The following is a 23,706-nucleotide window of genomic DNA, read 5'->3' as shown; positions in this document are numbered from 1 at the left end:
GACCCAGTGATTTGTTGTTTGACTATTGTGGTTTTTGGAATCCTAACATATGGGGACGCTCCGAATTGAGTAACCATGTGCTTTACAAGCCTTTTAACATCACAGCATAACATAACATAAAAGTCATTTGCATACAGCACATTTTCCAATGCAATGACTACTAAATTTGCACAGACATACAATTTTACTGATAAAACTATATAGCGCAAATAATAATATGTGGAAATTGGGTTTCAGCGAATATTTGTGATTTGCGCATCAAGAAAACTGTCTTGATTTGTTTTGACCTTATTAAAATCATCGTTTACATCACTCTTTAGAATTAGGGATAAAAAGCTTTATTTCTACTTTTCTGATTACTTATTGTGAAATATTCGTACAGCCCACTCATAGGTATTTACATTGTCTATGTGTAGAAGAAAACGAAGTCTACAGCCTATCTTTTCACACTAGCAGAGCTGTCACATAGTTTGCTTTACACAATCCTCACACTTTGAAAAAGAAGAGTAAACACTAGTGCCCAATTTCAAAAGAATAAGCAGCAATTTGTCAGAAGACTACACTGACATTTGACTTCTTTCTTTGAACACACAGCAAATATCACACGAAAAAATAAAAATGTAAAGTCCTCATTAATGTTCGTTCACATTAACCCCTTCGCTGCTAGGCCTTTTCCCCTCCTGTGCTGAGGCTTTTTTTGGCGTTTTGGAGTAGTGCGCGCTTAGGCCCTTGTAACTTTTTGACCACATAAGGTATCCACGCCAAATTTGCGTCCTTTTCTTCCAACATCATGTGGATTCTAAAGGCGCCCTGGGTTTGTGGATTCCCTTGGAGGGGGCCCAGAAATTTAGCAAAATATAGTGATTTTTTTGTTTTTTTCAGAAAAATGGGAAAAACGGGCTGCAAATGAAAGCCTCTGGGTGTTTCCCTGAAAATGGTATCACAAAAAGGTTTGTGGGGCTGAAATCTCCATTTTCTCAGCTTTCAGGGAATGACAGACTTTTGTCAGAGAACCGAAATTTTTCACTCAGTTTTGGCATTTTTCTGGGACATAGCCTATTTTTGCTATTTTTAGAGCTTTCCACCTCCTTCCAGTTAATGGTAGAAATGAGTTTGAAAGCAATAATGGATCCTGGAAAGCTTTACATTTTCGAAAAGTAGACAAAATTCTGAATTCATAAAGGGGTCATTTGTCTAAATCCATGAAGGTTTCGTTATAGAAACTAACAGTTAGATATTGGAATATTTGAAATTTTGTTGAAAAAAACAGCCTTTTGTCTCAACGTTTTCACCTATAACTTTTTCTAATTTTGACAGCTCTTGGAAAGCAATATACCGTTACATCCGTTAGACCTTCCTGGTTGTGGGGATATATAGGACTTGTAGTTTCACCAAGAACCCGACGAACCCAGATCCAAAAACTGAGCAGCAACTTGCAATGGTATTTTTTCATTTACTGGGTATAGTGCACTTTGTCTTGGAAAATGTATACATGGAATAATCTGTATGAAAGACACCTATGTATTTCTGAATTGGGTACAAATTATAGACTTCAGAAACAGTATATAATTGCACATTTTCAAAGTTGGGAATACTCATACTAGCATGAGAATTATTGGTCATTTTTCATAAAGATTTTTTTTTTACTCAATGTCTTTCATTCAAAGGGAGAAATGCATGAAAGCTCAATTGGTAATAACAGTTGATTTACAAATCTGAATTACCCCAAGTGTCCCGATAAAAACGGTACCTCACTTGTGTGGGTCGGCCTTGTGCCTGCGACAGGAAACGGCGGAAAATGCAACGTGGTCACACCTAAATTTAGCAGTTACAAATTGACCCTTTTTTGGCAAAGTGCCTACCTGTAGTTTTTGCACCCTAGCTCTGCCGGCACCTAGGGAAACCTTGCAAACCTATACATTTTTGAAAAGTAGACACCCAGGGGAATTCAGGATGGGGTGACTCGACTGCCTACCACCAGGTTTTGTTACCCAGAATCCCTTGCAAAGCTAAGTTTTTCACAAAATAAACACATTTTCCTCACATTTCTGTGGTGGAAAGTTCTGGAATCTGCGTGGATCAACAAATTTCCACCCACCCAACGTGCCCCCAGGTCTCCCGAAAAAAACGGTACCTCACTTGCGTGGGTAGGCATAGTGGCTGCGACATGAAACAGCGCAAAACGCAGCATGGTCGCACCTCAATTTCCCAGTGAAATTTAGCACGATTCGGACAAAAAGACTACCTTTTGTTTTTGCACCGTAGCTCTGCCAGCACCTAGGGAAACCTAGCAAACCTATACATTTTTGAAAACTAGACACCCAGGGAAATTCAGGATGGGGTGACTCGCCTGCCTATCCCCAGGTTTTGTTACCCAGAATCCCTTGCAAACATAAAAATTTGACCAAAAAAACACATTTTCCTCACATTTCTGTGGTGGTAAGTTCTGGAATCTGCGTGGATCAACAAATTTCCACCCACCCAGCGTGCCCCCAGGTCTCCCGAAAAAAACGGTACCTCACTTGCGTGGGTAGGCATAGTGGCTGCGACATGAAACAGCGCAAAACGCAGCATGGTCGCACCTCAATTTCCCAGTGAAATTTAGCACGATTCGGACAAAAAGACTACCTTTTGTTTTTGCGCCGTAGCTCTGCCAGCACCTAGGGAAACCTAGCAAACCTATACATTTTTGAAAACTAGACACCCAGGGAAATTCAGGATGGGGTGACTCGCCTGCCTACCCCCAGGTTTTGTTACCCAGAATCCCTTGCAAACATAAAAATGTGACCAAAAAAACACATTTTCCTCACATTTCTGTGGTGGAAAGTTCTGGAATCTGCGTGGATCAACAAATTTCCACCCACCCAGCGTGCCCCCAGGTCTCCCGAAAAAAACGGTACCTCACTTGCGTGGGTAGGCATAGTGGCTGCGACATGAAACAGCGCAAAACGCAGCATGGTCGCACCTCAATTTCCCAGTGAAATTTAGCACGATTCGGACAAAAAGACTACCTTTTGTTTTTGCGCCGTAGCTCTGCCAGCATCTAGGGAAACCTAGCAAACCTATACATTTTTGAAAACTAGACACCCAGGGGAATTCAGGATGGGGTGACTCGCCTGCCTACCCCCAGGTTTTGTTACCCAGAATCCCTTGCAAACATAAAAATTTGACCAAAAAAACACATTTTCCTCACATTTCTGTGGTGGAAAGTTCTGGAATCTGCGTGGATCAACAAATTTCCACTCACCCAGCGTGCCCCCAGGTCTCCCGAAAAAAACGGTACCTCACTTGCGTGGGTAGGCATAGTGGCTGCGACATGAAACAGCGCAAAACGCAGCATGGTTGCACCTCAATTTCCCAGTGAAATTTAGCACGATTCGGACAAAAAGACTACCTTTTGTTTTTGCGCCGTAGCTCTGCCAGCACCTAGGGAAACCTAGCAAACCTATACATTTTTGAAAACTAGACACCCAGGGAAATTCAGGATGGGGTGACTCGCCTGCCTACCCCCAGGTTTTGTTACCCAGAATCCCTTGCAAACATAAAAATTTGACCAAAAAAACACATTTTCCTCACATTTCTGTGGTGGAAAGTTCTGGAATCTGCGTGGATCAACAAATTTCCACCCACCCAGCGTGCCCCCAGGTCTCCCAAAAAAAACGGTACCTCACTTGCGTGGGTAGGCATAGTGGCTGCGACATGAAACAGCGCAAAACGCAGCATGGTCGCACCTCAATTTCCCAGTGAAATTTAGCACGATTCGGACAAAAAGACTACCTTTTGTTTTTGCGCCGTAGCTCTGCCAGCACCTAGGGAAACCTAGCAAACCTATACATTTTTGAAAACTAGACACCCAGGGAAATTCAGGATGGGGTGACTCGCCTGCCTACCCCCAGGTTTTGTTACCCAGAATCCCTTGCAAACATAAAAATGTGACCAAAAAAACACATTTTCCTCACATTTCTGTGGTGGAAAGTTCTGGAATCTGCGTGGATCAACAAATTTCCACCCACCCAGCGTGCCCCCAGGTCTCCCGAAAAAAACGGTACCTCACTTGCGTGGGTAGGCATAGTGGCTGCGACATGAAACAGCGCAAAACGCAGCATGGTCGCACCTCAATTTCCCAGTGAAATTTAGCACGATTCGGACAAAAAGACTACCTTTTGTTTTTGCGCCGTAGCTCTGCCAGCATCTAGGGAAACCTAGCAAACCTATACATTTTTGAAAACTAGACACCCAGGGGAATTCAGGATGGGGTGACTCGCCTGCCTACCCCCAGGTTTTGTTACCCAGAATCCCTTGCAAACATAAAAATTTGACCAAAAAAACACATTTTCCTCACATTTCTGTGGTGGAAAGTTCTGGAATCTGCGTGGATCAACAAATTTCCACTCACCCAGCGTGCCCCCAGGTCTCCCGAAAAAAACGGTACCTCACTTGCGTGGGTAGGCATAGTGGCTGCGACATGAAACAGCGCAAAACGCAGCATGGTTGCACCTCAATTTCCCAGTGAAATTTAGCACGATTCGGACAAAAAGACTACCTTTTGTTTTTGCGCCGTAGCTCTGCCAGCACCTAGGGAAACCTAGCAAACCTATACATTTTTGAAAACTAGACACCCAGGGAAATTCAGGATGGGGTGACTCGCCTGCCTACCCCCAGGTTTTGTTACCCAGAATCCCTTGCAAACATAAAAATTTGACCAAAAAAACACATTTTCCTCACATTTCTGTGGTGGAAAGTTCTGGAATCTGCGTGGATCAACAAATTTCCACCCACCCAGCGTGCCCCCAGGTCTCCCGAAAAAAACGGTACCTCACTTGCGTGGGTAGGCATAGTGGCTGCGACATGAAACAGCGCAAAACGCAGCATGGTCGCACCTCAATTTCCCAGTGAAATTTAGCACGATTCGGACAAAAAGACTACCTTTTGTTTTTGCGCCGTAGCTCTGCCAGCACCTAGGGAAACCTAGCAAACCTATACATTTTTGAAAACTAGACACCCAGGGGAATTCAGGATGGGGTGACTCGCCTGCCTACCCCCAGGTTTTGTTACCCAGAATCCCTTGCAAACATAAAAATTTGACCAAAAAAACACATTTTCCTCACATTTCTGTGGTGGAAAGTTCTGGAATCTGCGTGGATCAACAAATTTCCACCCACCCAGCGTGCCCCCAGGTCTCCCGAAAAAAACGGTACCTCACTTGCGTGGGTAGGCATAGTGGCTGCGACATGAAACAGCGCAAAACGCAGCATGGTCGCACCTCAATTTCCCAGTGAAATTTAGCACGATTCGGACAAAAAGACTACCTTTTGTTTTTGCGCCGTAGCTCTGCCAGCACCTAGGGAAACCTAGCAAACCTATACATTTTTGAAAACTAGACACCCAGGGGAATTCAGGATGGGGTGACTCGCCTGCCTACCCCCAGGTTTTGTTACCCAGAATCCCTTGCAAACATAAAAATTTGACCAAAAAAACACATTTTCCTCACATTTCTGTGGTGGAAAGTTCTGGAATCTGCGTGGATCAACAAATTTCCACCCACCCAGCGTGCCCCCAGGTCTCCCGAAAAAAACGGTACCTCACTTGCGTGGGTAGGCATAGTGGCTGCGACATGAAACAGCGCAAAACGCAGCATGGTCGCACCTCAATTTCCCAGTGAAATTTAGCACGATTCGGACAAAAAGACTACCTTTTGTTTTTGCGCCGTAGCTCTGCCAGCACCTAGGGAAACCTACCAAACCTATACATTTTTGAAAACTAGACACCCAGGGGAATTCAGGATGGGGTGACTCGCCTGCCTACCCCCAGGTTTTGTTACCCAGAATCCCTTGCAAACATAAAAATTTGACCAAAAAAACACATTTTCCTCACATTTCTGTGGTGGAAAGTTCTGGAATCTGCGTGGATCAACAAATTTCCACCCACCCAGCGTGCCCCCAGGTCTCCCGAAAAAAACGGTACCTCACTTGCGTGGGTAGGCATAGTGGCTGCGACATGAAACAGCGCAAAACGCAGCATGGTCGCACCTCAATTTCCCAGTGAAATTTAGCACGATTCGGACAAAAAGACTACCTTTTGTTTTTGCGCCGTAGCTCTGCCAGCACCTAGGGAAACCTAGCAAACCTATACATTTTTGAAAACTAGACACCCAGGGGAATTCAGGATGTGGTGACTCGCCTGCCTACCCCCAGGTTTTGTTACCCAGAATCCCTTGCAAACATAAAAATTTGACCAAAAAAACACATTTTCCTCACATTTCTGTGGTGGAAAGTTCTGGAATCTGCGTGGATCAACAAATTTCCACCCACCCAGCGTGCCCCCAGGTCTCCCGAAAAAAACGGTACCTCACTTGCGTGGGTAGGCATAGTGGCTGCGACATGAAACAGCGCAAAACGCAGCATAGTCGCACCTCAATTTCCCAGTGAAATTTAGCACGATTCGGACAAAAAGACTACCTTTTGTTTTTGCGCCGTAGCTCTGCCAGCACCTAGGGAAACCTAGCAAACCTATACATTTTTGAAAACTAGACACCCAGGGGAATTCAGGATGGGGTGACTCGCCTGCCTACCCCCAGGTTTTGTTACCCAGAATCCCTTGCAAACATAAAAATTTGACCAAAAAAACACATTTTCCTCACATTTCTGTGGTGGAAAGTTCTGGAATCTGCGTGGATCAACAAATTTCCACCCACCCAGCGTGCCTCCAGGTCTCCCGAAAAAAACGGTACCTCACTTGCGTGGGTAGGCATAGTGGCTGCGACATGAAACAGCGCAAAACGCAGCATGGTCGCACCTCAATTTCCCAGTGAAATTTAGCACGATTCGGACAAAAAGACTACCTTTTGTTTTTGCGCCGTAGCTCTGCCAGCACCTAGGGAAACCTAGCAAACCTATACATTTTTGAAAACTAGACACCCAGGGGAATTCAGGATGGGGTGACTCGCCTGCCTACCCCCAGGTTTTGTTACCCAGAATCCCTTGCAAACATAAAAATTTGACCAAAAAAACACATTTTCCTCACATTTCTGTGGTGGAAAGTTCTGGAATCTGCGTGGATCAACAAATTTCCACCCACCCAGCGTGCCCCCAGGTCTCCCGAAAAAAACGGTACCTCACTTGCGTGGGTAGGCATAGTGGCTGCGACATGAAACAGCGCAAAACGCAGCATGGTCGCACCTCAATTTCCCAGTGAAATTTAGCACGATTCGGACAAAAAGACTACCTTTTGTTTTTGCGCCGTAGCTCTGCCAGCACCTAGGGAAACCTAGCAAACCTATACATTTTTGAAAACTAGACACCCAGGGGAATTCAGGATGGGGTGACTCGCCTGCCTACCCCCAGGTTTTGTTACCCAGAATCCCTTGCAAACATAAAAATTTGACCAAAAAAACACATTTTCCTCACATTTCTGTGGTGGAAAGTTCTGGAATCTGCGTGGATCAACAAATTTCCACCCACCCAGCGTGCCCCCAGGTCTCCCGAAAAAAACGGTACCTCACTTGCGTGGGTAAACATAGTGGCTGCAACAGGAAACGGTTCAAATTGTACGGTGGTGAATTTACATTACCTTATTGCAAAACTACCTTGATTTGGGGGGGGGGGCATCTGAGTTTGTGGCCCGGGGCTCGGTGGTATTCTTTGCAAAGTAGCAAACCCAAACAGTTCTGAAAACTAGACACCCGGGGGACTCCAGGGAGGTATGGCATGCATGGGTCCCCCAATGTTTTCCTACCCAGAACTCTCTGCAAACCTTAAAATTAGGTAAAAATTGCACTTTTCCAAACTTTTTGGCGTGGGATCGCCGGGTCGGCAAAAAAGTCATACCACCCTGCATTCCCCTTGTTCTCCCGAGTAAAAGGATACCTCACTTGTGTGGGTGCCCCAAAGCAGAATACGCCAAAAATGAATTTTGAAAAAAGTAGTTTTTACTCATATTTACGTTTTACAAATTAAGCACCCCAGCCTAAGTCACATGCCTTTGGCCCACCCACACAAGTGAGGTATCATTTTACTCGGGAGAACAAGGGAAACACTGGGTGGTAGGACATTTGTTCCGGCAGCGAGATCCCACCCAAAAAAGTATGGAAAAGTGGGTTTTTTGAGCAAAATTTCAGGTTTGCAGGGGTTTCTGGGTAGGAAAACATTGGGGGACCCACGCATGCCATACCACCCTGGACTCCCCTGGGTGTCTAGTTCTCAGAACTGTTTGGGTTTGGTAGTTTCCAAAGATGCCTGCCAAGCCCCGGGCCAAAAGCTCAGGTGACCCCCTCAAAAAATAAGATTATTTGGCTAAAGGTAAAGTTTTTGTCTCCACAGTATGAATTGGGCCTTTTCCTAAAGCAGCCGCTATGCCTACCCACGCAAGTGAGGTACCATTTTTATCGGGAGACCTTGGGGAACGCTGGGTGGGAGGTAATTTGTGTGTGCCCAGTGATGCCACGCTTTCCCACACTAAAACGTGTGAAAAAACTGATTTTTTACCATGCAAAAAATGAGGTTTGCAAGGGATTCTGGGTAAAGGAACGTTGGAGGATCCACGCAAGCCATACCTCCTTGGAAGCCCCCGGTTGTCTACTTTTCAGAAATGTGTGGGATTGGTAGGTTTCCCTAGATGGCTGTCTCGCACGGGGCCAAAAACCCAGGTAACCCCTCTTGCAAAAGCTGGTGGACTTAGGGGTTACCTGGGTTTCTGGCCCCGTGCGAGACAGCCATCTATGGAAACCTACGAAACCCACACATTTCTGAAAAGTAGACACCCGGGCGCTTCCAAGGAGGTATGGCTTGCGTGGATCCGCCAACGTTCCTTTACCCAGAATCCCTTGCAAACCTCAATTTTAGCAGAAAAAAATCAATTTTTTCACACGTTGTAGTCTGGGAAAGCGTGGCATCACTGGGCTCACACAAATTACCTCCCACCCAGCATTCCCCCAGGTCTCCCGATAAAAACGGTACCTCACTTGCGTGGGTAGCCATAGTGGCTGCAACAGGAAAAGGTCCAAATCTAACAGTGGTGAATATAAAATACCCTGAAGCAATATAACTTTGATTTTTTGGGGGGGAGGCACCTGAGTTTTTGGCCCGGGATGGGTGGTATTCTTTGGAAAGTAGCAAACCCAAACAGTTCTGAAAACTAGACACCCGGGAGAGTCCAGGGAGGTATGGCATGTGTGGGTCCACCAATGTTTTCCTACCCAGAACTCCTTGCAAACCTTAAAAATAGGTAAAAATAGCACTTTTCCAAACATTTTGGCGTGGGATCGCCGTGCCGGCAAAAAAGTCCTACCACCCTGCGCTCCCCTTGTTCTCCCAAGTAAAAGGATACCACACCTTAACAGAGTTACTCAAAAGTCAAACATTCAAGCACGGCTATCTATTCCTCAAAGACACACACATACAGGTTGGATTTGGCACGAGGGCGAGTGATGGTTCAGTACATAAAATTTTATTAACAAGATATTTCAAAAAAATGAAATGCTCTGTCAATAAATAAATGCATAAAAACTGAACCAGTGACTCGCAACTCGTGAGCTGTAAAGCCACGACAAGGCACCAACCGTTTTACAGGCCATTCACGCACCTTTCATACCTGATACAAACCAGACCATTGACACCATCCGAATGGAAAAGCAACACATAACAACAATCACAATAAGGGGCAAGGTACACCCTACTGCAGAAATTAGAAAAAAAACAATTATTACTGCACACCCATCTAATCCGCAAGCACACACACATACTGGTTGGATTTGGCACGAGGGTGAGTGATGATTCAGTACATACAATTGGATACGCAAGTAATTTCATCAAAAATGAAATACACTGCGTATAATTGAAAGTATGATAAACTGAACCACTGACTCGCAGCTCGTGAGCTGTAAAGCCACGTCAAGGCACCAACCTCTTTACAGGCCATTCATACACCTTTCGTACGCGTGACACATACAAAACATTCACACCGCCAGCCGCGGACCCATCACATTTCAACACTCACACCAGCAAACAGCGCCATTCAAGGGCCCATCACTTTCACACGCCCACATTTCTGACACTGCAACTACACAAAATGATGGACTGTGTGGAGTGTCACTCAACTAGCAGTGTGTGTAGTGACCAACAGAAAGTAACTACTCACACACCGCCTGCCGAGCGCCAGTCCACCCACACCACCATCCAAGCACCAGACCATGCACACTGCCAGCCAAACACCACTCAGCGCACACCGACAGCCAACTACCACTCCACACACACCACCAGCCAAGCATCACTCCACGCACACCACCAGCCAAGCGCCACTCCACAAACACAACACCATCCAAGCACCACTCCACACACGCCGCCAGCCAAGCACCACTCCACACACACCGCCAGCCAAGCACCACTCCACTCACACCGCCAGCCAAGCACCTAACCATACACTCCGCCAGCCAAGCAAAAATCCACTAACCCCCCCAGCACAACTCCAATCCATGCACTATTCCAGCCAAGCACCAGACCACGCACACCACCAGCCAAGCGCCTGTCCACGCACACCAACAATCCAAGCACAATCCTGCACACACCACCATCAAAATTAGAATTTTTTAAAGAAATACCACAAATCAAATGTAGAAACCTACAAATCTGCTAACACAAATTCAAAACCTAAATGCTTTGCACTAATGCAAACCTAAAAGCAAACAAAAAAATATTACAGAAAACAAACCAGACAGTACACTTACAAGCTCAATGAAACTCCCAAAACTTCTTTTGTGTGTGGTACGATTTAAAACAAGCTGGCACACACAATCCAGGATTTGAAGGACAGTCAGGACAGTGCATACGAGACTCCCTCCGCACTTCTCTTCGCCAACAGACTCTACATCTTTTAGTGGGTTTGTCTTTTGCAGTTGTGGGAGGAATGTATTCTGGAAAGTGGCGATCTTTCAGTCTAGCCACTTCCTCCACCACTCCAAATCTTGGCACACTTGCCTGTTCCACTAGTACAAGGCTGCCTATTATAGTCTCCTGAAACTTAACAAAAGGCATCTTTGACTCAGGACAAGATTTCTGGAAAACAACAAAAGCATTAAAGGATGCCAAGTGGAAAAGATGGATAGCCAACTTCTTGTACCAAACGTAAGCCTTTCGAAGAGCAGCATAAGGTTCCAACCTCTGATCTACTCTGTCAACACCACCCATGTGCCTATTATAGTCTAAAATGCACACAGGTTTACGCACTTCAGCAGTCTCACCCCGAACTGGCAGAGCTTCAGTGCTTTCGTCATGGATAGTAGTCAGCATGTAAACATCTCTCCTGTCTGAAAACTTCACAGCTAGAAGCTTCCCACATCGCAATGCAGTAGACTGTCCCCGCACAAGCCTTTTGCAAACAAGTTCTATTGGAAAACCTTTCCGGTTACTGCGCATCGTGCCACATGCAACAGTGCCCACTTTGGCCAACTCCTTGAACAAACGCACACTAGTATAGAAGTTATCTACATATAAATGGTGGCCTTTGTTAAATAATCGTCTACCTAGTTCCCACACAATTTTCTCAGTCACTCCAAAAGTGGACGGACAAGCAGAAGTGTTAATGCTGGAATCCTTACCGGTGTACACCCTGAAATTATAAACATATCCAGTCTCACTGTCACACAGCATATACAGTTTGATGCCATAGCGTGCCCTCTTACTAGGAATGTATTGCCTAAAAACCAAGCGGCCCTTGAACAACACCAAAGACTCGTCCACAGCTATTTCTCTTCCAGGTGCAAACATCTCAGGAAAACGATCAACAAAGTGATCAAGGACAGGCCGAATCTTAAAAAGACGGTCACAATCAGGGTGATCGCGTGGCAACGCTAAATCATTATCAACAAAATGCATCATGCGAAGAAGAAGCATATATCGATCACGAGTCATAAGTGCTGGAAATATAGATGTTGCCATCAAGGGACTAGTGGACCAATAAGAAGACATTGATGGCTTCCTTAGCAAGCCCATCAAAAAAGTTAATCCCAAAAACTTCTTCATCTCTTCAACATATGTGGGAGACCAATGGGTAGCTCTGGAATGGGGCTTAAGGCTGGCACTGTGGTCCCTCAAATACTGCTCTGCATACAAATTAGTTTGCTCCACAATCTCCTGCAAAAACTCATCGTCAAAAAACAATTGAAAATATTGAATTGGCAAAAAATTGTCAGTATCCACTCTACACCCTGGAACACCAGTGAAGTCTGGCAATTCCGGCTGCACCATGCCAGGGGCAACCCAGACGTCATCACTAACATGAGGAGAAGAAGCCACCCTAGCCTGCAGGCCAGATGCCTCTTGCTGCACTACATCAACGGGAACACTAGCATCCCCAGATGCCTCTTGCCTCACTACACCAACAGGAATACTAGCATCCCCAGATACATTTTGCATCTCTTCACCAACAGACGAACTCACATCCCCAGCTGCCTCTTGCATCTCAACATCAACAGAAGAACTCGCATCCCCAGATGCCACTTGCTGCTCAACAACAACAGAAAGACTAGCAGCACCAGATGCCTCATGCTGCTCAACAACAGGAAGACTAGCAGCACCAGATAACCTTTGGCGCACCACAGCAATGTGAAACCTTTTGGGCGCAGCCTTTACCACACTTGCCTGTTCCTGACGAGAAAAAAAGGGAAACCTTGAGGACCTAGGCTGCCGCTCACATGGCTCTTCCCTCTCTACCGGCACATCAATGTCCCTCTCTACCACAGGCACTTCATCAGCACTAGAAGAAGAATCATCATCCGATGATACCATGCGAAGAGAAAACTCACTGCCTGAATCTTCTGCACCTAACTCAAGCTCCGAATCGGAGTCAGTGTCTGGACCATGGTCAGAGGAAGACTCAAAAAGCAAACTAACAACCTGCTTAGCAGTAATCCTGCGAGCAGCCATTATCCTTACAAATCAAGAAGACTACACACACAAGTGAACAACAACCTACACTGTGCAAAGGAAGAAGTAAACAAGGTAGAGTCTTCACACAAAAATCAATACACTCAAAAACAATTCAAATCTAACCAAATATAAGAAGACTCACCAGCACCTACTCTGCTGAAACACAGCAAAAAGAAAGGAAATCCCACTGGAAAGAAAAAAAAACAAGTATAGATTAGACAAAGTACACATCAAGCAGCAATACAAAAAAAAAGTTAACAATCAAGAAACACAAAGCCACACAAACAGCAATAACTTCACTTTTCATAACAACACATTTATCTAGGAAAAATAGTACAAAAAACATTTACTTACCAAGCACATGCAACTACACAAGCTGCAAAACCAGCATTAACCGAACCACAACCTACACCAATACAAACAGCAAAAGCCTGGATCAAAAACAAAGAAGAAAAAAAATAATTTAATACTACATTTCACAAACAACATAACAAATGAATAAACAATACACAAATGTACCCCCAAAATCACATCCACACAGATGGGCCATCAAAAAGGGCAAAACGGACAAAAGTACGGGTTGATTTGCCCACCGGGGGGGGGGGGCCAGAACATCTAAATTTAAAATCCGACCCACCTGAAAGCGACCCTTGCACAATGGGTCACTTCCTACAATCTAAAATAAAATCCCTGGTGCTAGTGAGGGCATTTCCACCGCACAATCGCAATGCTGTGCGCGACCGTGAGCCAGAAATGCCCTGCAAAGAGACATCAGAAGAGAGGAAAATCACTTACCTCTCCCCTGAAGCCTCTTTGCAAACCCCCCCAAATATCTCAAAACCAACCTAACACCTCCAGGCGCAGGAAGCAAATGGCTTCCCGACCGCCTGGGAATCCCTGAAGATGTTGGCGCGTGCTGTGCGCGCTGACATCATCAGGGATTCTCATGGGGAGGGGGACAACAGAATTACTGTGGTTAACTGCGATGCTGGACAGAGGCACTTGCATCCTTGATTTTCACAAGCGCAATCCTAAAACAGTTCCTATGACCAGGAGCTTCTTTCTCCCCATCTGCTGCTCTCAACAGTCTCTGACCATTTATACACATAAGAGGCATGTGAACTCACACAGAAGATCCCCTATTGGCAACGCCCACCAACTAGCGGAGTGCACCATCTTTCCTAAATTTACCCACTATGATGGACAGCTCACTCAAGGGACCTGTGCACACATTGGTGCGATGGCATAGTAACACACACGGACACTGGAGACAAAGCAAGCGCTCGAGTTGCAGCACAAATTCAGAAAAACATTCATCAGCCCAAAAACATTTGTGACCTTCCCACTATGATTCACAGCTCACACAAGGGACCCCTGCGCACATCTGTGCAATTGCATAGTAACGCACACATGGACACTGGAGACAAAGATGGGGCTCGAGTTGCAGCACAAACTCAGGAAAGCAATCATCAGCCCAAAAACATTTGTGAACTTCCCACTATGATGAACAAATGGTCTCTGCTTCCAGATACCTAAGAGCGTTGCTAGTTTATTCAGATAACAACCAACACACACTGGGGTCGATTGTGAAAATATGGTATTGTGTACAAAAAAGGGGAGAAATGCTCCTCTTTTAGGTGTCCCCTCACTCACCAGGGTTGCCCCACGGTGACATGCTTCATCATTGGGGCCATCCCAGTCCTCTACGGGCTGGGGCGTGCTGCGACTTGCGAAAGTTACGTAGGAGCACTTTATTAGACTATGTGTGGTGCATGTGTATTTGAGGAGTGGACTATGTGATGTGTGAAATACCTGCCCAGTAGGTTTACAATAAACTTTATTCTTGCCTCTAGGTGGTAATAAACGGGGTGGAAAGATAGGCTGCCCTAAACGTAATGTGTCCAGATGTACCTATCAACTCCTATCGTCGACATGTTTCGTGCATACCCCAAACACTATGATGGACAGCTCACACAAGGGACCCCTGCGCACATCTGTGCAATTGCATAGTAACGCACACATGGACACTGGAGACAAAGATGGCGCTCGAGTTGCGGCACAAACTCAGGAAAACAATCATCAACACAAAAAAATTTGTGAGCTTCCCACTATGATGGACAGCCCACTCAAGGGACCCCTGCGCACATTTGTGCAGTTGCATAGTAACGCACCCATGGTCAATGGAGACAAAGATGGCGCTAGAGTTGCAGCACAAATTCAGGTAACAATCAACAGCCCAAAAACATTTGTGAGCTTCCCACTATGATGGACAGCTCACTCAAGGGACCCCTTCGCACATGGCATAGTAACACACACATGGTCACTGGAGACAAAGCATGTGTTTGAAAAGCAGCACACAAAAAAAAAAACATTCATCAGGCCAAAAACACTAGTGAGCTTTGCCTAGGCAGCACAGGTGTGTTTTTTAGCCACTTCAGAAACACACATCAGTATAAGTAATGAAGGACAGAGGCACTTGCATCCTTCATTACAATGAGCACTATTATTTTACTTTATAAATGACCCCCATCGGCATTTTTGTAGAAAAAACGGCCTTTCAACAACATTGCAGCAAAGAGAAGACTTCATAGATAATGTTCCCCCAACAAGGGGAGCGACCCTTCCCCAAGGGGCCGCTCCCCGAACTACGAAATTGATCATCCATGAAAAAAAAAAAAAATCCCTAACATTCCTGCTGCACGATCGCACGATCGTGCAGCAAGAAACCTCTAAAGTGCCCTCGAGGGAAAGGAAAAGCCTTTCCTTTCCCTCGTTAGAAGTGAAAATGCAATCTCCCCCGCCCCAGCCGCAAAACAAACCTCTTTCCCATCCGACGCGCAGGAAGCAAATGGCTTCCCTGCGCGTCGGTAAACAAAAGGAGCCTCCGGTGACGTCAGCGCGCCTCGCGCGCTGACGTCATTGATGACGCGGGCGGGGAGGGCGGGGGGAGGCAGGGGAAGGTCTTCCCCTGCCATCCCCGCAGAAACTAAAAAAATCGGGCTGACTCGGGGGGAGCGCTGGCGCTTCCCCCGAGGGTGGGGCTCATGACGAGCTGGGCTCGTCATGAGCGTGCGAGGAGGCTACGCCATGACGAGCCCAGCTCGTCATCAGCCCCGAAGGGGTTAAGGACTTCAGTAAGGTTATTTAGGGTTCCCTCAGAGGGCTCGAGGGCCTGTTGCTGTTGGGCCCCTTCCCGCCTCAGGACCATTGTGCATTGCACTAGCTGCACCACTGGTGCATACGTCACTGCCCCTTGTCGGCACTGTGGAGACCCCATTGACATTGCTCTTCCCCTCCTCCTGCCCATGAACCTAGTGTTGTGAGTTAATTTCATGCCCTTCTTCTTCCTTTGCTCTTTCCTCTTGTTCAGCCTATGATGCCTATAGAATGTGATGACTGCATGGAATGTGGTGTGCAGGGAGTTAGGCAGTTGATGTCAGCAGGCTGAGCAGGAAGGTTATCCTGCTCCTGGTGGGGCATACTTTACAGCTTAATTACCATCTTGGCTCATCTATACTACCTGTAACTGAATAACAATAAAGACTTACTTGGAACCTACATCTTGACTTCATGAAGATTCATACTTTATTACATTGGCAACGATCCTGGTCTTGAACCCCTGGATACCATGATGCTATCTTCAAATCTACCTGAGCTTCAAGCAACTAATCTGAATGAATATATTCAGCAAACAAGGATTCAACCTGTGTTTCAAGGTATTTTCTGAATTATCTTATTCGGCAACTTAGGGGTCGATTACGATGGCGGACGGAAGGACGACCGGCGGCCTGGAGTATGCGGAAAATGGCTTTTTACAGTCCGCCAGCTGCGGTCAGTCTGTCCGCCATATTAGGATGGGAAACACTGTCAAATGCCCGTACGCCGCGGAAGAGCACGCACCGCCGCGGAACTACACCCGACCCCGCGGCGGACGTAACCAATCCAGAGACACCGCTGTACGGAATGACGTCTCCGACCGTCCTCTAAATCACGATGGCGGAAAACACACATCAAATCGCTGCGGAAAAACAACCTGCCTGAACACGGCGGATTCACCACAGCGGAGATACAACACATTGCAGAGATACCCACCACAAGCAGATCGCCGTCATGGACCCAGCGCTACACCCATTTCCGATACTCTTCGTGCTCCACCACCAGCAAGTCATGGACGGTCGCCGACGACGACGCAGGTACGCCAACACACCAAATGCTGTCGGAAGGGGAGTACCCTCCGGGGCCGTGACGTGGGGAGGGGGAGGGTCATGTTGTGGAAACAGCATTTACAAGATCACCAATATATCAACAATGCAAGGAGACAACCAGGAATGACAACGACAAACCACTACACATGATTGACTTGCTTTATTGCACATAATAGGGGCATATACCTAGAGTAAGCAAGAGCATGGGCACTGGGTAGAACAGAGCAGGTACATCTGAGGCAGCACGTGAGAGGGCACAATGCAGTATCATAACAGCAACAGGACAGTGTTCATAACAGAGCAGGTACATCAGAGGCAGCACATGAGAGGGCACAATGCAGTATCAGAACAGCAACAGGGCAGTGTTCATAACAAAGCGGGTACATCAAAGGCAGCACATGAGAGGGGCTAAGTGCATCAACAGTCCATGGCAAGGCACAGGCACATCTGAGGCAGCACATGAGAGGGGCAACGAGCATCAACAGTCCATGGCAAGGCACAGGTACATCAGAGGCAGCACATGAGAGGGGCTAAGTGCATCAACAGTCCATGGCACAGAGCAGGTACATCTGAGGCAGCACATGAGAGGGGCTAAGTGCATCAACAGTCCATGGCAAGGCACAGGTACATCATAGGCAGCACATGAGAGGGGCTAAGTGCATCAACAGTCCATGGCAAGGCACAGGCACATCTGAGGCAGCACATGAGAGGGGCAACGAGCATCAACAGTCCATGGCAAGGCACAGAGCAGGTACATCAGAGGCAGCACATGAGAGGGCACAATGCAGTATCATAACAGCAACAGGGCAGTGTTCATAACAGAGCAGATACATCAGAGGCAGCACATGAGAGGGGCTAAGTGCATCAACAGTCCATGGCACAGAGCAGGTACATCTGAGGCAGCACATGAGAGGGGCTAAGTGCATCAACAGTCTATGGCAAGGCACAGGTACATCAGAGGCAGCACATGAGAGGGCACAATGCAGTATCAGAACAGCAACAGGGCAGTGTTCATAACAGAGCAGGTACATCTGAGGCAACACAAGTACGTGGGTCAAGCGCACCGTCCCAAGGACATTAATAATGCAAGGGTGGTTACAATGGACAATCTAGACACCAAGTCAAATGACATGTGAGTGATGGGAGCTACACCTCACAGCACAGAATCTGGTGGACTGCTTGACCTAGTAGTCGCCTCGGACACACTGCCAGCACCAGAAACAGGAGTGTGAGACACAGCCACAGCTCTAGTGACTAACACATGAGCCATAGACCCAGACACACTGCCAGCACCAGAAACAGGAGTGTGAGACACAGCCACAGCTCTAGTGACTGACACATGAGCCATAGACCCAGACACACTGCCAGCACCAGAAACAGGAGTGTGAGACACAGCCACAGCTCTAGTGACTGACACATGAGCCATAGACCCAGACACACTGCCAGCACCAGAAACAGGAGTGTGAGACACAGCTACAGATGTAGTGACTGACACATGAGCCATAGACCCAGACACACTGCCAGCACCAGAAACAGGAGTGTGAGACACAGCCACAGCTCTAGTGACTGACACATGAGCCATAGACCCAGACACACTGCCAGCACCAGAAACAGGAGTGTGAGACACAACCACAGCTCTAGTGACTGACACATGAGCCATAGACCCAGACATACTGCCAGCACCAGAAACACAAGTGTGAGACACAGCCACACCTCTAGTGACTGACACATGAGCCATAGACCTAGACACACTGTCAGGACATGTCCCTGTACAGTGACCAACAAATACCATGCCAGCATCTGAGACATGAGAGTGGCGGACACACACAGTGCCAGTACCTGAAACAGGAGAGGGCACAACTGACACAGTGCTACTACATGAGGCATGACAGCGAACAACAGACACAGTGCCACTATCTGACACATGAGAGTGAACTGCAGCTGACCCACTAGGACCACTGAAATGATGGAGCCACAGGGCTGTATGGGCCAGGAGGCAGGGTGGCTCTGGGAGCTGGTGACAGCTGTACTGGAGCGACATTGGGGTGGTCAGGTATCACTGGTGTGTGTCTCCGTTTCTTTGGGATATGTAGGACATGACTGGACTGGTAAGTGGATTGGCCTCATCAGAAACATCACCCATCAAAGGTGGATCATGTGCTGGTGGGGGTCTGCTCTCTGGGGACGTGCTGGACCCTGCTTGACATTTGTGTGGCCCTGCCTTCTGCCCTCTGCATCATGTGTAATGGGGGATGCAACAACAGTGTACTCCTTCCTCTGCCTCGGCGGGGTGTGGATGGGAGTAGAGGTATGGGGGGACTCCACCGCTGACACATGTGTTTTACGTTCCTTCAACAACATCAGCCTCAGGGCAGCCAGGGGTGTTGTATGCCTGTCCTTGATGGAGCTCGTGTCCATGGGAGAACCCTTAGCCATGGGAGGTGCCTTGGCGGTAGGAGGTGTCCTGTCTCTGGAATGTACCTGATCCCTGGGCGGTGCCCTGTCCCTGAGAGTAGGCTTGTCCTTTGTAGTGTCCCTGTCCATTGTAGTGTACCTGCCCTTTCAAGCAACCTTGTCCCTGGGAGTGTCCCTGGCCTTGGGAACTGCCCTTTCCTTTGTAGTGTCCTTGTCCTTGTCAGTGTCCCTGGCCTTGGGAGGTGCCCGTTCCGTTTGTAGTGTCCTTGTCCTTGGGAGTGTCCCTGGCCTTGGGAGGTGCCCTTTCCTTTGTAGTGTTCTTGTCCTTGGGAGTGTCCCTGGCCTTGGGAGTGCCTTTTGAGGGGGATGCTTGTGTTACATGTGAATCCCTGTCCCCCAACACCCCTTGAGGATCCTGTGTGTCAACTCCAGGGTAGCTGATGTCGTGTTTGGTTATAGATTTCCTTGTCCTAGGGGATGGGGTCTGTGCCCTCCGTGCCCTGCCTTGCTCCCTGTGGCTGCTTCTAGTGCAATAACCCGAAAATGAGGCCTGGTCTGAAATGTCACTCTCCCCTGAGACATCAAGTGGTGTGGATGGGGGAACTGAAGTAGAACCTTGTCCATGCGACTGTAGAATGGCTGCAGACACTGTGTTTGCTAATAACTGAACTGTTCTGTGGAGACCAGCAACATCGCCATGCATCCCCTCTATGAATGCTACCACCTGCCCCAACTTTACGGCAGCCAACTCTCCTGTCTATTAAAGCGCCGGGACGCCCCTTAGCTGGGGTAGCCACGCGCTATACAAGATTTCATAACATAACATAACATGACTTCCTATCGTGGTCTTGGAATGCATTGATCATGTTGGTCTGCCCTACACACAGCTGTCGCAGCAGATCAACAGCCTCAGCACAAAGTGCACTTTGTGTCACAGGGGCAGGGGCAGCGGTGCCTGCACCAAAGGCAACTCTGCTCCCCCTACTCTGGCGAGCACGAGCAGTATTTGTTGCAGTTGGTGGCAGTGTGGGCCCTGTGTGCTGTGTACCGACTGAAGGTGTTGATTTCCCACTCCCTGTGTCTACCAACAGTGCTGACTCACCAACACTGTCTGAAGATGAGGATGATGGTGTATCCACATGTGACTCCTCAGGGAGAGTTCTGTCCCCCTCTTCGGGGATGCTCTCTTCAGTCTCAGTCTGCGTGTGTGTGATCTCGGATCCGGAAGCATTGGCACCACTCATCTCAGTCGTCTGTGGTTCAGTGCCCCCTGCCAATTCTGAAAGAGAGAGAAAAGAGGTTACCTAAGTGCCACACTCACGTACTGAAGGTTACAAAATCACAAATTTCCTCACAGTCGACTAACATGTAATACCCATCCTGCACACGAACCACCCCTAACAGACATCCTCATGTCAAAGAACCGTGGGTGCCTGTGAAACATGTACATCAAACAAACAGGGCAAGTGCATGCAGACCACCACACATGTGATGCCATGGGACTACAGACCTCAACGGCATGTCCTGGGACCCTGCACTACAATGCAACTGGTATGTCCACCTGGCGGACATGGATGCTAACGCTCACTCCGCTAATGGCACCAACATGCAATTGCAGCACAACATATACACCACAGATGTCACTACTGTGTCTGAGCAGCAATACATGCATGCACTCACAAGTCACAAACCCATTCAGTGTGCTTACCGCTAGTATGCTGTTGATCCCCTCTCAGCCGTGCGGACAGGTCAGGATACGTCACAGCCATGATACGGTGCATTAGAGGGGTCATGGTACGTCGTGCAAGCCGGGTTGATCTTGGAATCAGCCCCAGTGTCATCTCTGCCACATTCTTGCTGAGCCTGGAGATGTCGTCCCAGCGCTTGTGGCAGTGTGTGTGTCGTCTATTGCACACCCCCACTGCCCGTACATCAGGTGCTATGGTCCTCCACACGGCCTTGCGAAGGTGCAGCTTGACCTACCATGATGGGAGACAAGAGGGGAACGTCAGTGGACAGTTGGACATTAACAAACATAATAGCAACACGTATCTTTCAGCAGCCATGCACAGTACAACACATGTGAAGGTCCCACAGCACACCGCCAAGCTTGCAGAAGCCAGGAGTCAGTGACCACCTCATGCACACCAACATGCCCACACTGCACTTACCACCTGTCCGGGGGCACCGTAGAGCCGTTCATAGTGGCGGAGCACACCATCCACAAGGTCATCCAGCTTCGCTGCGGTGAAGGGACGAGACCGGATCTCTCGCAATCTCGACATGGCAAGGTCCTGGACTGTGGCACTACAGCAGCAGTTGTTGGATAGCTCAGCAGCAGCAGGTCGAGGTGATGGGTACAGGCAGCAGTTGTTGGATAGCTCAGCAGCAGCAGGTCGAGGTGATGGGTGCAGGCAGCAGTTGTTGGATAGCTCAGCAGCAGCAGGTCGAGGTGATGGGTGCAGGCAGCAGTTGTTGGATAGCTCAGCATCAGCAGGTCAAGGTGATGGGTGCAGGCAGCAGTGGCTGGAAGCAATGAATATGTGCTGTGAAATTCACACATTTATAGGGCCCTGAGCTCATATCAGTGGCACACGTCTGCAGCAATTGGTTTTCCCAGGATGCCTCATTCAAAATGAACCAATGACTAGCCCTGGTGTGGCGGTGCACGGCTTCCGCTATTTTTGAATGTGCTTACACGGCCCGCGTTACCTGCTCCCATTGGCTACATGTGCACGGACCGTCACGGTCACACACCGGCAACCGCGTGTGCGCGCTACCGCGATGGTGCATCATTTGAAATTAATCACTCACTGGCGTCGCTATGGCAGAGCACGCATTCCGCGGGGGCAGGGCAGGCTATCACATACATTTGAATATGCAATTGGAAATGGCAGTTGGTACCCCCCTTACAGTCACATTGCAGCACCCACCGCAGACCACCGGGCCTGGACGGTCACCCACCGCCGGGCCTGGCTGGTCACCCACCGTCGGGCCTGGCCGGTCACCCACCGCCGGCCCTGGCCGGTCACCCACCGCCGGGCCTGGCCGGTCACCCACCGCCGGCCCTGGCCGGTCACCCACCGCCGACCCTGGCCGGTCACCCACCGCCGGGCCTGGCCGGTCACCCACCGCCGGCCCTGGCCGGTTACCCACCGCCGGGCCTGGCCGGTCACCCACCGCCGGGCCTGGCTGGTCACCCACCGCCGGGCCTGGCCGGTCATCCACCGCCGGACCTGGCCGGTCACCCACCGCCGGCCCTGGCCGGTCACCCACCTCCGGGCCTGGCCGATCACCCCCCGCCAGCCCTGGCCGGTCACCCACTGCCGGGCCTGGCCAGTCACCCACTGCCGGCCCTGGCCGGTCACCCACCGCCGGGCCTGGCCGGTCACCCACCGCCGGCCCTGGCCGGTCACCACCGCCGGCCCTGGCCGGTCACCCACCGCCTGCGGTGGGTGACCGGCCAGGGCCGGCGGTGGGTGACCGGCCAGGGCCGGCGGTGGGTGACCGGCCAGGCCCGGCAGTGGGTGACCGGCCAGGCCCGGCGGTGGGTGACCGGCCAGGGCCAGCGGTGGGTGACCGGCCAGGGCCATCCATGCCAGGGTGACCTCATTGCACAGGGCGCTCACCCACCGCCAGCACCCGGCGGTGGGTGACCGGCCAGTGCCGGCAGTGGGTGACCGGCCAGGCCCAGCGGTCTGCGGTGGGTGCTGCAATGTGACTGTAAGGGGGGGAACCAACTGCCATTTCCACTAGCATTTTCAAATTTATGTATTAGCCTGCCCTGCCCCCACGGAATGCATGCTCTGCCATTGCGATGCCAGTGAGAGATGATTTTCAAAAGATGCACCGTCGCGGTAACGCGCACATGCGTTTTGCGGGGTGTTACTGTGATGGTCGTTGACCATGCAGCATATGTTAGGCACAATTGCAGTATCAAGGTTCATCTTCTGTGTTGTGGGTATGCGTATCCGGATGGTGTGTGTACACACACTGCATGTCTCCGCACACATGTAATGTTCATAGTTGTACATGTGTGTCAGGACATGTCCCGGATGTATCATGAATCATTATGTCAAGTTAATGGCCCGTGTCCACGTGTGTCATACATGTCCATTTGTTGCATGTGTGGTCATACTATTGACCTTGCCAGTGGTTAACAAAGG

At 48.8% G+C, this 23,706-nt stretch overlaps 1 long non-coding RNA gene across 2 annotated transcripts in view; it reads right to left on the bottom strand.

The window, feature by feature from the left end:
* The window catches only part of LOC144826265 (uncharacterized), a 142,748-nt gene that overhangs the window by 868 nt on the left and 118,174 nt on the right, over nt 1-23,706 (bottom strand). The gene's annotated exons all lie outside the window — the stretch shown is intronic.

The sequence above is a fragment of the Lissotriton helveticus genome, chromosome 3_2 (genome assembly GCF_964261635.1).
Source record: "Lissotriton helveticus chromosome 3_2, aLisHel1.1, whole genome shotgun sequence".
Taxonomy (NCBI): Eukaryota; Metazoa; Chordata; class Amphibia; order Caudata; family Salamandridae; genus Lissotriton; species Lissotriton helveticus.
The sequence above is the reverse complement of the archived record's forward strand: the minus strand, read 5'-3'. Positions and strand labels throughout refer to the sequence as shown.